A 12,386-nucleotide genomic window follows, 5' to 3' on the forward strand; every position below is an offset into this window, starting at 1 on the left:
CCTGGAAAGGAATTATAGTGACCAAGGATATCATCCAACTTGGCTCTAACTCTGGCTCCACAAATGGCTTATTGATGAAGGCTTGGCCTCAAAGGCTATCGGGGAGATCGCTGAGGAAGATATGAATGTGAATGTTAGAGATTATTGGTTTGTTGTGTATGGTTTGGATTTTTCTAGGCTAGAACACATTCTGCCCCTTGATATTATCAACAAGATTAAAGGGATCTTTCTCTAAATGATCAAAATCTTATGGACACCATGTCTTGGAACTGTAAAAATCTGATGGACACTATGTATTGGAATTGTAACGAGTTGAGAGAGGAATTTTCACTAATTGTTCTACTCATGGTCTTGCATTGCTAAAGACAGTAACAGATATAAGGATTCGTTCATCTTTTCAAATAAATGGCTCGTATTTTCTCTCATGCTCGTTTTCCTATTTCTCTCATGCATTCATGATTACCCATTAATGGTGCAATGACCACTGATGGTGTTGGGAAAAGCTCGAAGAAGACTCCCGCCGTGAGCGTTTCATAACGAGGTTAGGGTTTTCAATACTCTGCGTTCCGGCAGATTGTAGATTAATTACATGGTGAAACCAACAATGGTGGTTCTCTGGTGAGTTGGTCGTGTGGGTCAGCTGTTGTCGGGTTTGAGCTTATTTTGTAATTGGGGATGAGGGTTTTGTGGACGAGGAAGGGATTGTTGCATGGTGAAACCAACAAACGGTGGTTCTTCGGTGGGTTGGGTGTTTAGGCCAGTTGTTGTCGAGTTTGTGCTAATTTTGAAATCAGGGATGAGGGTTTTGTTAATGGGGATGGGGTTGTTGTACGGTGAAACCAACAATGGTGGTTCTCTAGTGGGTTGGGCGTTTGGGTCAGCTAGTGCAGAGTTTGAGACAGTTTTGAAATTGGGGATGGTGGTTTTATGGTCGGGGAGGGGGTTGTTGCATGGTGAGCCCAACAATGGTGGGTTGAGTGTTTGGGTCGGTTGTTGTCGAGTTTGTGCTAATTTTGAAATTGGGGATGAGGGTTTTGTGGACAGGGATGGGGTTGTTGCACAGTGAGACCAACAATGGTGGTTTTCCAGTGGGTTGGGCATTTAGGTTAGCTGTTGCCGAGTTTGAGGTAATTGTGAAATTAGGGATGATGGTTTTGTGGTCGGGGAGGGGGTACGTAGTTGCACGGTGAGACCAACAACAGCGGTTCTCCGGTGGGTTGCGCGTGTGGTGTAGTTAACCAATAAGAAGAGAAGGTTGCGTTGGGAAACAATGGTAGAAACACCGGCACATCTGTGATGGTTGTCGGGGGTGGGTGCAGTACAGGGAGCATATGTTATTTTGTTAGTTTAGTTACAGGATGTAAAAGGCGGTGTGCTGTTGGAGGTTCCAGTAGACGAGTTTTCTTGTGGTGCTGATAATCAATTTGTTTCGTTCGTATGGTTTTCCAGGAGCATAGACACTGGGTACTTGAACAGCCTAGTGTTAACATGTCATGCAACCACTCGTTCCAGTCATGGTAGTTAGTTTTCCTACTCTTCAAATGCGTGGTACTGCGAAGCAAATACTCAGGGCGGTGAATAACATAAATGCACTCCACTCTACTTCTTTCTCCATGAGGAATTCACTATATCAATCACCCAGATACAAGATATAGTGAATTGTGATCTAGTGCCTTGATCACAAAGCCAAAACTAATCACCAACTCCATGGATTAAGTGCCTTTATCACAAAGCCATCACTGATCACCAACTCCACGGATTAAGTGCCTTGATCACAAAGCCAGCACCAATCTTACAACTCTAGTGCCTTGATCGCCAATCTTTCGAACTTGAGACCCTGAAGTTAAATATCAGCCTTCTAACCATTCCATCCGTGCAAATTATTGGTTACTATTCCAATCTTCTTGATGTACTCCATTTCTTCCATAACTTCCTTGATCTCCAAGATATCTTCATGTAGTCTTCAAATGACATCTTCTTCTTCGAATTTCTTCAAATTCATTTAAAATACTTCCTCATCGAAATTGACGTGAGATTGAGGCTTGAGAATATTCATATCATATGCATACATCCTCCTCTTTTTCATATGTATACATCTTCCTCTATTTTCATATGCATACATCTTCCTCTATTTTTATATGCATACATCTTCTATTTTCCCTAATTATTTGTTAAATTTCCCTTCACGGTCTATGACACAACCAAATACTTGGACAAATAAAATTGGGGAATCTACAATACAATTTGGCATATCAAAATCTATTACAATTTATTCCTAACAACTTTGATCACAAAGCTCATACTAATCTTGTGATTTCGCAATCTCCTTGCTAATTTCTTCTATCTACACCCAGTAGAGATTTTATACAAGAAAAAAAGAAATTTTTTCTTTGCTCTCCAACTCTCAGAGACTTAAAAGTTTTGTTTCTTTTTCTATATATTTCTTTGAAGAATATTGGCTCAAGTGTCAAATCGCACCCTGAACCAATTGCGATATGTCATCCTGCACCCTGATCTTTCATAAGTGATGATACGATGCACAAACCAAAAAAAATTATCCGCCTAGCCTTTTTTACAGGTAGCCTTCAAGTTATAGGTAATGACTTGATGATGTGGAGGTGATTTGGCAGAGACATGTTTTGTTTTCTAGATGTGGCAGCCATTTCAGCAGTTTTGAATAACCATATGACTTTCCAGCCATTCATTCGACGACTGAAGAGGAAGGCCGGAGGAGAGGTCTAGCCGCGCCACTTCCGAGTTCTGCTACCGCCGACGCTAGTCAGCCGCCACCGCCGGAAGTTGCCAGCTTGCTCTGCTTCCAGCTGCCGCCGTCGATGAGGAGAGAAACCATGAAGTCGAGCATCCCGCCACCGCCTCCAATCTCAATCGTAAACAAACAGATACATGCTCGGTCCATCTCAATCGCAAACAAACAAGCTACTTTGCTTAAACCCCATTCGGATTCAGATTCTCATGTTTCAACGAAACGCCCCTAAGTAATCGTTGCAAGAAAGCAGTAGTAGTAGCCATGGCAAGCACGAAAGTTCAGAGGATTATGACCCAGCCCATTAATCTGATATTCAGGTTTCTTCAGATTAACGCTCGAATTCAGATTTGGCTTTTTGAGCAGAAGGATCTGAGGATTGAAGGCCGCATTATTGGGTTTGATGAGTACATGAATTTGGTTTTGGATGATGCTGAGGAAGTCAATGTAAAGAAGAATAGCAGAAAGCAATTGGGTCGCAGAATTGTTTACAAAAAATCAACCAAGTTGGAGCCCAAGAATTGTTTACAAAAAAAAAAAAAGAGAGAAAGCAGTAGAATTTCCCAGTAATCACAAAAATTAAAACATAATATCCAAGAAAAATACAAGGAATTCATAACCAAGCAATACGAAAGATCTACTTTTCATGCTCTTCTGTTCTCTTGCATTTTTCCCAATTTGGGAGAAGAATGAAAGGGATATTGATTTCTTGTTGGCAAAAATTGAGAAATCATTGGCAAATCAGAGAGTAGAAACCACCATTTAAAGAAATCACATCTCTCCGTTACCCTCATTATTCCTTTCTAGATTGAACAAGGATCGGGATACAAGATATAAAGCAAATAAATCAACTTCAAGTTCCATACTTCCAGTAACCCTATCCAGCCATACTACCTTATTGGCGTCATCGAAGGGGACAGAGCGAGAGAGGAGCAAAAATATGTCTTTCTTGCACAGCCTTTGGTATTTATCTTCAGGCAAAAGGTCGAGCAACTGTTGGTAATTAGCGGGCAGCTTGGCTTCCCAGACGGCGTCAGATGAGGTGGTGCCACGGAAGGCGCGGTTGAGCCGAGCCAAGTTGTAGATCTCCGGTGGCGTCTACTCAATTAACGGTGTTAATGTGTTATGAAGGCGACGCCGTGAGTGGTGGTGCGTCAGTTATTAATATTTCAATTTAGGGAGAATTAATAAAAATAAGCTCCACATAGATAATTACCGGCGCCATGTCAGCAAGGAAACTAGAAAACCTATAAAAAGGACTAGATGGACAAAAAATTTTGGTTTGTGCATCGTATCATCACTTATGAAAGATCAGGATGCGGGATGACATATCGCAATTGGTTCAGGATGCGATTTGACACTTGAGCCAAGAATATTAGAACTTGAAGATTTCTTGTTTTGTTTGTTCTTGTATTGCTTCGTGTATTTCGTGATCTTCTTTGTGACCTTCAAGTCATCTTGCCTTTTTTATTTTTATTTTATAGATAATCAAATATATTTGTTGGAGTGGGATAATTTGATTTTGAATTCTTGATAGTTGTAGCCTGATCTAATAAGTTTGGCAAATTGATCTTCACTTTAATTTCAACCATGTTGTAGCAGCTTGATCTGACAAGTTGAAAATTTCTCCTTGCAACTTGGTATGTGTATCAGACATTGACTTTTTAATTTTTTTAATTTTAATGCAATAGAGACAAGGGAGTATGAGAGCTTCTTCATTTTCTTCAATCTGTTTTTTATCACTTGTACTCGTGGTTGTGCTATGATTCTTTTTGTTGATCCTAAAAATTTATCTTTTGATTTTCAAGAGTCGTGGTTAATCTCCAGTTTGAGTTGTGTTGAGTGATCTCAAAATGTGCTTCTAATTTGAGTTTAAACCACTTTGATCTCTTTAATTTTTCTTCAATGTTAGTTACCTCCCACATGGGAGAGACCATTTGATTTCTTTAATTTTGTAAGAATGAGCTTGTCTCCCAATTTTTTGCTCGGTCTTCTCCAACCTTTGCTCTAATTCTTGCTCTTTTGATTTTTATTCCTTCTCTAGAATTCGAGAGGATTCGAACTCCTAATCTCTTCTTCTTCTTCGATCTTTTGCTACAAAGTCTCTCCAAACTTTGCTCTAACTTTTACTCTTTGATTTATTTTGTTCTCATGTAGATTCGAACACAGTATCTCTTCTTCAAGCTTTGCTCCAAGATCTTCTCTTCACTAACCTTTGCTCCATGGTATTTTCCCAATTTTTCTTCTTTTATTTTATTTCCATCTTTGAGGATTCGAACACTGTATCTATATAATATAAATCTTTGACTTTAACTCGAGCACATCTCCTATCTCCTTTGCTCCTTCTTATTTCTCGAATTTAATGTACACATTTAATTTAGACATCATTTTCTCCTCTAAATAATTGACTATAATTTAAGCTTCAAAAATAATTCCAAAGAAAATTGATTTATTCTTGAATAAATTTCTTCTCTTTCTCATTCTTCCTTGTCTATTTTGCTTCAAATCAAATATAGCTTCTTCAAGATAATTGTCTTTGGCGAATAAAATGATTTTTCTTCCTAGACACTTACAATAAAAATAAATTAGAGAATTTAATTTTTCAAAATACATTTTTAGCTCATTAAAATCTAAATACAAATTCCTAACACATTACATTAATATGACATATATACTATTCTAAAAAACTATAGAGGTAACAATAATTAATCTCCAACTAATTATTTCTAATTTTCCTTTTATAGGTAGGATAGAAAACCTTAATGTGCACCTTATTAACAATGCTTTCATTGTAATATACTAATGCATTAATTTTGTGGGATAAAACTATGCAAACATTACATTAGTGTACTATCGTATTAATGTATTATCATTAGTTTATTACTACATAGAAAACATAAATATTAATTTACTATAATATGAATTTATTGATAATGACGTACATAATTGCATGCACCGAATTGGGTCATTTTGAACAAAATATAATACGAGGAATTACTATAAAAATGGAACCCATGGTGAAGTTGTAGGTAATTATTAGTTCACACAATGTTACGTGGACCATAACAAAAAGTACATTTTTAATATACTAAATTTACATTATTTTTGTATTGAATGTACATTATATAATATAATGTACACTCAGAACAAAAATAATGTACATCCACTGAATACAATATACATTATTTTTGTACTGAATGTACATTATTTTTGTACTGAATGTACATTATTTTACAGTAGATAAAATATGGTCCATACAATAATGATTGAAAGTTATAAGTCCGAATAGCTACATGAATAATATTTAGATATTTTTGTACATTTTACTTACCCAATATCCATCCATAGTATTCAATTTTACATAGTAGCTTTAATCAATTAACCAAGTCGGATGCCTTTGCACTCAAATATTCTCTCTTTGTGACTTATTACATTTTCATTTTTCAGCACCTCGTCATTTTACTTTGAAGTTCTTCAACTTTATATATACTTACGATTTTGAAATGTTCGTTGAAGAAAAGAAATTTCAAAATCTTTATTGGATATTGACGGTTGAATATTAGTTTGTGCTAACTTGTTTTGATACTTAGTACGGAGTAGCTAAATATTCGTTGGCTATAGCTTTAATTTCAACATAAATTTTGGTTTTTTTTTTTTTTTTTTTTTTTTCTATTTTCTTGAATACTTTCCATATCTAATAAAACTATCTTGAGGTTCACCTCTGTTAAAATTAACGAGAACAAAAATAGATAACAGTTGCAGAAAATAAAGAAGACAATATTTACGTAGTTCGATAATGTGTCTACATCAACGAGAGTGAACCTGTTTTGATCTTTTATTGATTGTAGTGGTGATGAAACACCAAGGGATATATACATAGTTATATGTATCTCTAAACAAGTACATGTACAAAATTACTCCTGTACCATATTGCGAGGCACTGCCCCCGCACCCCAACCCAATCTACGCTAGCTAGGTAACAAAAGAGGAAAAACCTGACACCCTCCACTTGCTATGTGAACTTCCCTGTGCTCTAGTCACTGAGCTCCTCTCCGTTCCGTCCAATACCTATTATCCTTTCGTACCTATGAAACATATACAGCAATATATGTCAATATCAGTAAGATGATTATTTGAACATTTTGTTTCTTAGGTTTCTAATAATCCTGTTGTTTAACAGCTTTCTATTTATCTTCTTGAGAACTGATCTTTTCTATCACAAATTCGCAATCATCCCTCTGTCATATCATCTTTCTGATTGAGTTTCTGTTCATTCATCTATTTGTTAGACGAAAATGTTTGCATCTCATCTCTCTGCTTATTATATAGTCATCATTTTAATTCAATCTCTATCTTCTTGTTATCCCCAGCATTTTGTCATTCGCATCTTTATGCTATTCCCATCTTATAACTTTTTGTAATCTCTTAATTATTCTTCTATTGTGTGTATCTCATCTTGTCTGATGCAAAAGAGAAGCAATGTGTCCCACATTGAAAATACATAAAACATGAAAGTGGTTGAGAGCATTATAAATAGATAGGACATAACTTTTGAAAAACATACTTACCTGGACGGGGTCAATGGCTGATCAAGAAGAACCATAGCCTAGATTGGTGACCTCCATTGCACTATTGGAGGGATGCCCGTCTAAGGTCTCCTTAAATGGGAGAGCCTACGTCATAATTTGTGGTAGAGGGGGCTTGCGTTCGCGCATCCCCCCACTAAAGTTGAGTTTAAATTTGTATTACATTTTGTTTATCGTTGTGCCATGCATCTATTGTATTAATAATTGTCTTGAATAAAGTTCCAATATAGTAAGATCGACATCCATAACGAATTTAAGCATCTTTCATTATCTAATCTAATTGATGTAAAATACATTGATCCTCATCCCTGTCATATGTAGAAGAGAAGCAATGTAAACAACTTAAAACATACTTACCTGGACGGCCGTCATCAATGACTGATCATAAAGTGTCATCATGGCTACCTCTTATCTCACCATATAATGTGTCATCATGGCTTAGACTAGTAATCTCCATTGCACTTTTTGGAGGGGTGCAAGTCTAAGGTTTCCTTAAATGGGAGAACCTACCTCATAATTCATTTTTTCTTTGTTCTAAGTTCTCTTTAGTAATCATTGAGGAAAATATTATGTCTACTTTTATTTTCTACTTTTAACTTTTACTTCCACAGAGTAAGATTTGAGAGTTCATGTAGTAGAACTCAATCAGTAATTTCGTATGTACCAAAAAAAGCAATAGTAAAACACATTTTCAATGTACACATTTTGTTCGTGCATTTTTAAGCAGTAGTAAAACACATTTTGTTCGTGCATTTTTTTTTGGTTAATTTTTAGCTATTGATAATCTTAGATAGATGGATGAGATTAGATAGACACAGGATCTCATGAGAACACACTCTCCAAAGAAAATTAAAAAATAGGATGGATAAGACGCGGTGACATTTTTTGTAATCATAGTTAATTTCAATTTACAAACTTGAACACTTAAATATGCAATATGTAAAAACTAAATATGCAAACCTGGATAAATTTTAAAAAATCAATGAAAAAGCTAAATTTTAAATCTAAACCGTAAATGTTAGACCCTAAACAGTAAACAAAATTTGAAATGCACTGTAAAAAGTGAATCACTAAACAAAATAAAACAAAAAATTCAATCATAAACTCTAAAATCAAAACACTAAGTGCAATGCACATTAGCATAACACAAAGCATATATTCTCCAAGCAATAACACAAAGCATATATTCTCCTTAACACCTAATAAATACTCCTGTAGTGGTATCAAGTGTGTAAATGTGTGTATAGTGTACAAGCTCTACTCTCGTAAAAATAAATACACTCCAAGTAAAAGCATATAATTAGATTCAACAATTATACACAATTTCTACTCATACCCAATTCACACAAGCCTTATAACACCCAAACCATTCCCTTTTATGCAATACAAGTCAAATAGACCACAATAGGAAGAAACCAAACCAAATCCAAGCCCTAGATATTTAGCTATTCATACTAGAATAATAAATACACAAATTAATAAAGGAGGTAATTGAAATCATAAATGAAAATCAAAGAAAGAGATAAAGGTGAGAAACTTATCTATTAATGGTTGGGGATCCAAAATTAAGTAGTGCAAAAACAAAATAAGAAATAAAAGAAAATTGAAATGGACTAAAAGGGTGGAGGCTTTTCTTCAAAATTAGGTCAAATCATGCTTAAATTCGAGCAGGGTGCTAGCCACATGTATGGGAATGACCATGCCGAGCCCTTAGCCAAGAAAAAAAATGGACATAGAGTGTACTATGTCATAGGCACGACCACATACCAGGGGCAGAGCCAGAAAGTCTAGGTTAGGGACTGAATTTATAGAAGAAATTTATATCTTAGTCGACATTAGTACCAACCATACAATATATATATATATATATATATATATATATATATATATATATATATATATATATATATGGAAGGGATCAGGTGCATTTGTTGCTTCCCGTGCGGTTGTGCGGTGGATTAATGTGCGTGAGATTTATACTTAATGTGCGTGAGTGTTGTGCTTAATGTGCGTGAGCTTTGTGCTTAATGTGAGTGATGTTAATATGCGTGAGTTTTGTACTTAATGTGCCTGAGTGTTGTGCTTAATATGCGTGAGATTTGTGCTTAATGTGCGTGAGTAGTTCAGAATTACGAACTCAGAAAGAAGCAAAACAGAAAATCACCATATAACTATGCTACTGAAAAGAGAAGCACCCATATAGTCATGATAAAATGTTTGCACCAGCATCCTTTTCGCACCTTCATTCTTAAGAATCTGAGCAAAAGCATCAAGAGAGCTCTTGAACTTGACGACTTCACCAGATGTCATCATCATTCTTCTCCGGACATTGTGTCAATTGGGTAAGAAGCAATACCAGCACCATTTGTGATAACCCATCCGAGAACAAAGCTAGCGAAGAAACTATCCTGTAGGTCTCCACTTTGCTGCTGCATTTTACATATTCACGCACATTAAGTACAAATCTCAGGCACATTAGATACAACACACACGCACATTGAGTACAAATCTCACGCACATTAATAACCGCACAACCGCACGGGAAGCATTCACCCACACGGGAACCTGAGTATATATATATATATATATATATATATATATATATATATATATGATTGTGTCAATTATTATTGATAATTATTTTTAATTATACTATATGCAATAATATATGAAATATATAATTATATGAGTAAGATCGTTAATGTTGTCAAATATTACTTTTGAATTTTTTTACATAACACAAAATATATACAATAGTAAAAAATAGAGAAAATTGCACTTCTTGTCCCTAATTAAGTTATAGGGCAATTGTAGAATTCATCTCTAATTATTAGTCGTGCTCACTTATCGTCTTTAAAATATACTCTGTAAATGATGTTGCAAATTTCGTCAATTTACTAACAAAATATTTGGGTCAAAATTTATAACATTATATAACTCAGAGACTAAGAGTGAGCACAACCTGTTATTAAAATGACGAAATTGATGAATTCTACAATTATCACATAACTTAGGAATGAAATGTGTAACTTTTTAAAAAAATTAGGAGGGGCCAAATATATAATTTATCTATATTATTATTATTATTATTATTATTATATATATATATATATATATATATATATAGAGAGAGAGAGAGAGAGAGAGGCGGGTTCAGGTGCGGTAGTGTCTTACGGTGCGGTTATTTCTTACGGTGCGGCAACACCAATAGTTCACCAAATATGCACCATCAACGTTAGGAAATACACCACACAAAACAGAGTAAACAGAGTCCTGCATCACCAAACACACACCATTAGGTGTGAGTAAAAACACCATACACTGTTCGGAAATACACCATTGGGGGTGGTGAGTTATATGGTGTGTTTTTTTGAGTCTGTGGTGTATTTTGTAATGTTTTATTACATTTCATTGGGCTGTGTTTTTATTACACTGTTGGTGCATATTGTTAACACTGTTGGTGTATTCTGAAATTTGACCGCACCGCCGCACCGTAAGACCCCGTCGCATATGAGCGCTCTTCTATATATATATATATATATATATATATATATATATATATATATACTAAAAATGAGGGGTGGGGTAGGGGGCCAGAGCCCCCCTACCCAAGGGGTAGCTCACTTACTACAAGCATTTAAATTGCACGATTTATAAACACTTCATTTTTGAACTTAGCACTTTACGTACATTTATTCTAATGTGTACTGTTTAGATTTTATATAAATCTATTTTACTTGGAGTTATTTTGGTAAAGTGTTTAAATTTGAAAAGCCTATTCACTCCACCTCTAGACTTTTCACCACCCAACCGGGACCAACATACTACTATTTCCTGCCCCATTCTGGTACTTTCATACCCAATTTATGGTGGACCAATCCCGACAAAACCATCAAATAACAAGAATAATAATAAATACATAAATTCAACTTGTAAAAGAAATTTAAGAGTTAAGGAATTTGAACAATATGCTTACATCAATACATTTTTTTTTGTTTGTTTTTGTTTTACGACCATGATGTATGTATTGTGTTGTCACTTGCAACTGCTGCATGCATGGTGTAGGTTTCTCTAATATTATTTTTGAGATTTGTAATTATGGATGGTGATCTGAAATGTAAAATTACTTGATTGCTAATAATTTTATTTTGCAAGCAAGTTTGCAACGTTGATAATTCCTTCTTCATTTGCATTGCTTAAACTTGTAAATTTGTAATTAATGTTTTTCTTTTATGAATTTTCTTTGTTTCAATTCATTGCAAGCTATCAAGGGGATCACTCTTCTAATGGATTACATGATTTAGGAATTGGAACTAATAACTCTATTTTTGTAACTAGGCCATATACGTTATGGACTTGCTATACTAGAAAGAGTTTGTAGAGATTTTGTTAGGAGTGTCATTGTATTAGATTTTGGTGATGTTATCTCGCGTAAGTTAAGAAATTAGACTCCTTAAATTATATATAATCTCTCGTTGTAGATAGGATTATTTGTAAATGTCAAAATAAGAATTAGATGTTTTATGAGTAATTTTTTAGCAGATCTCGTTTGGAAGATCATGATTCAACAAATTATTGCTCATTAGAACCTACCATTGAAAGATGCTATCAACCAGACCACTTAGGAGGATTCCAACATATCTTCACCGGTACTAAATAAAGCATACAAATGTTACTTTTCGCTACCATTCTTAAGAAAAAGGGTAGTGTATGATTTTTTTTTTAAAAGAAATTTCTTTTAGAAAAACACACAATGAGTTTCCGCCTCATTCATGAAAGAATTGGTCATGAAAACTTGGTCAATATAGAGAAAAAAAAATGATCAAATAAACCCCTGAATGTATTTGAACCAAAATAACACATAATAACCAACTGGTCACTCGCTGTTGGTAGATGGCGACCGACTACGATTCAGGCCATAGCCATTGTCGAATTTCAGTCAAAAATGATACCTGAATCAAAATGATTTGTAATATCACGTCATTTACCAATGCTTCAATATAACATATTAAAATGTATAATTATACTTTTTAAAA

This window comes from Ipomoea nil, unplaced genomic scaffold (assembly GCF_001879475.1).
Source record: "Ipomoea nil cultivar Tokyo-kokei standard unplaced genomic scaffold, Asagao_1.1 scaffold2957, whole genome shotgun sequence".
Taxonomy (NCBI): domain Eukaryota; kingdom Viridiplantae; phylum Streptophyta; class Magnoliopsida; order Solanales; family Convolvulaceae; genus Ipomoea; species Ipomoea nil.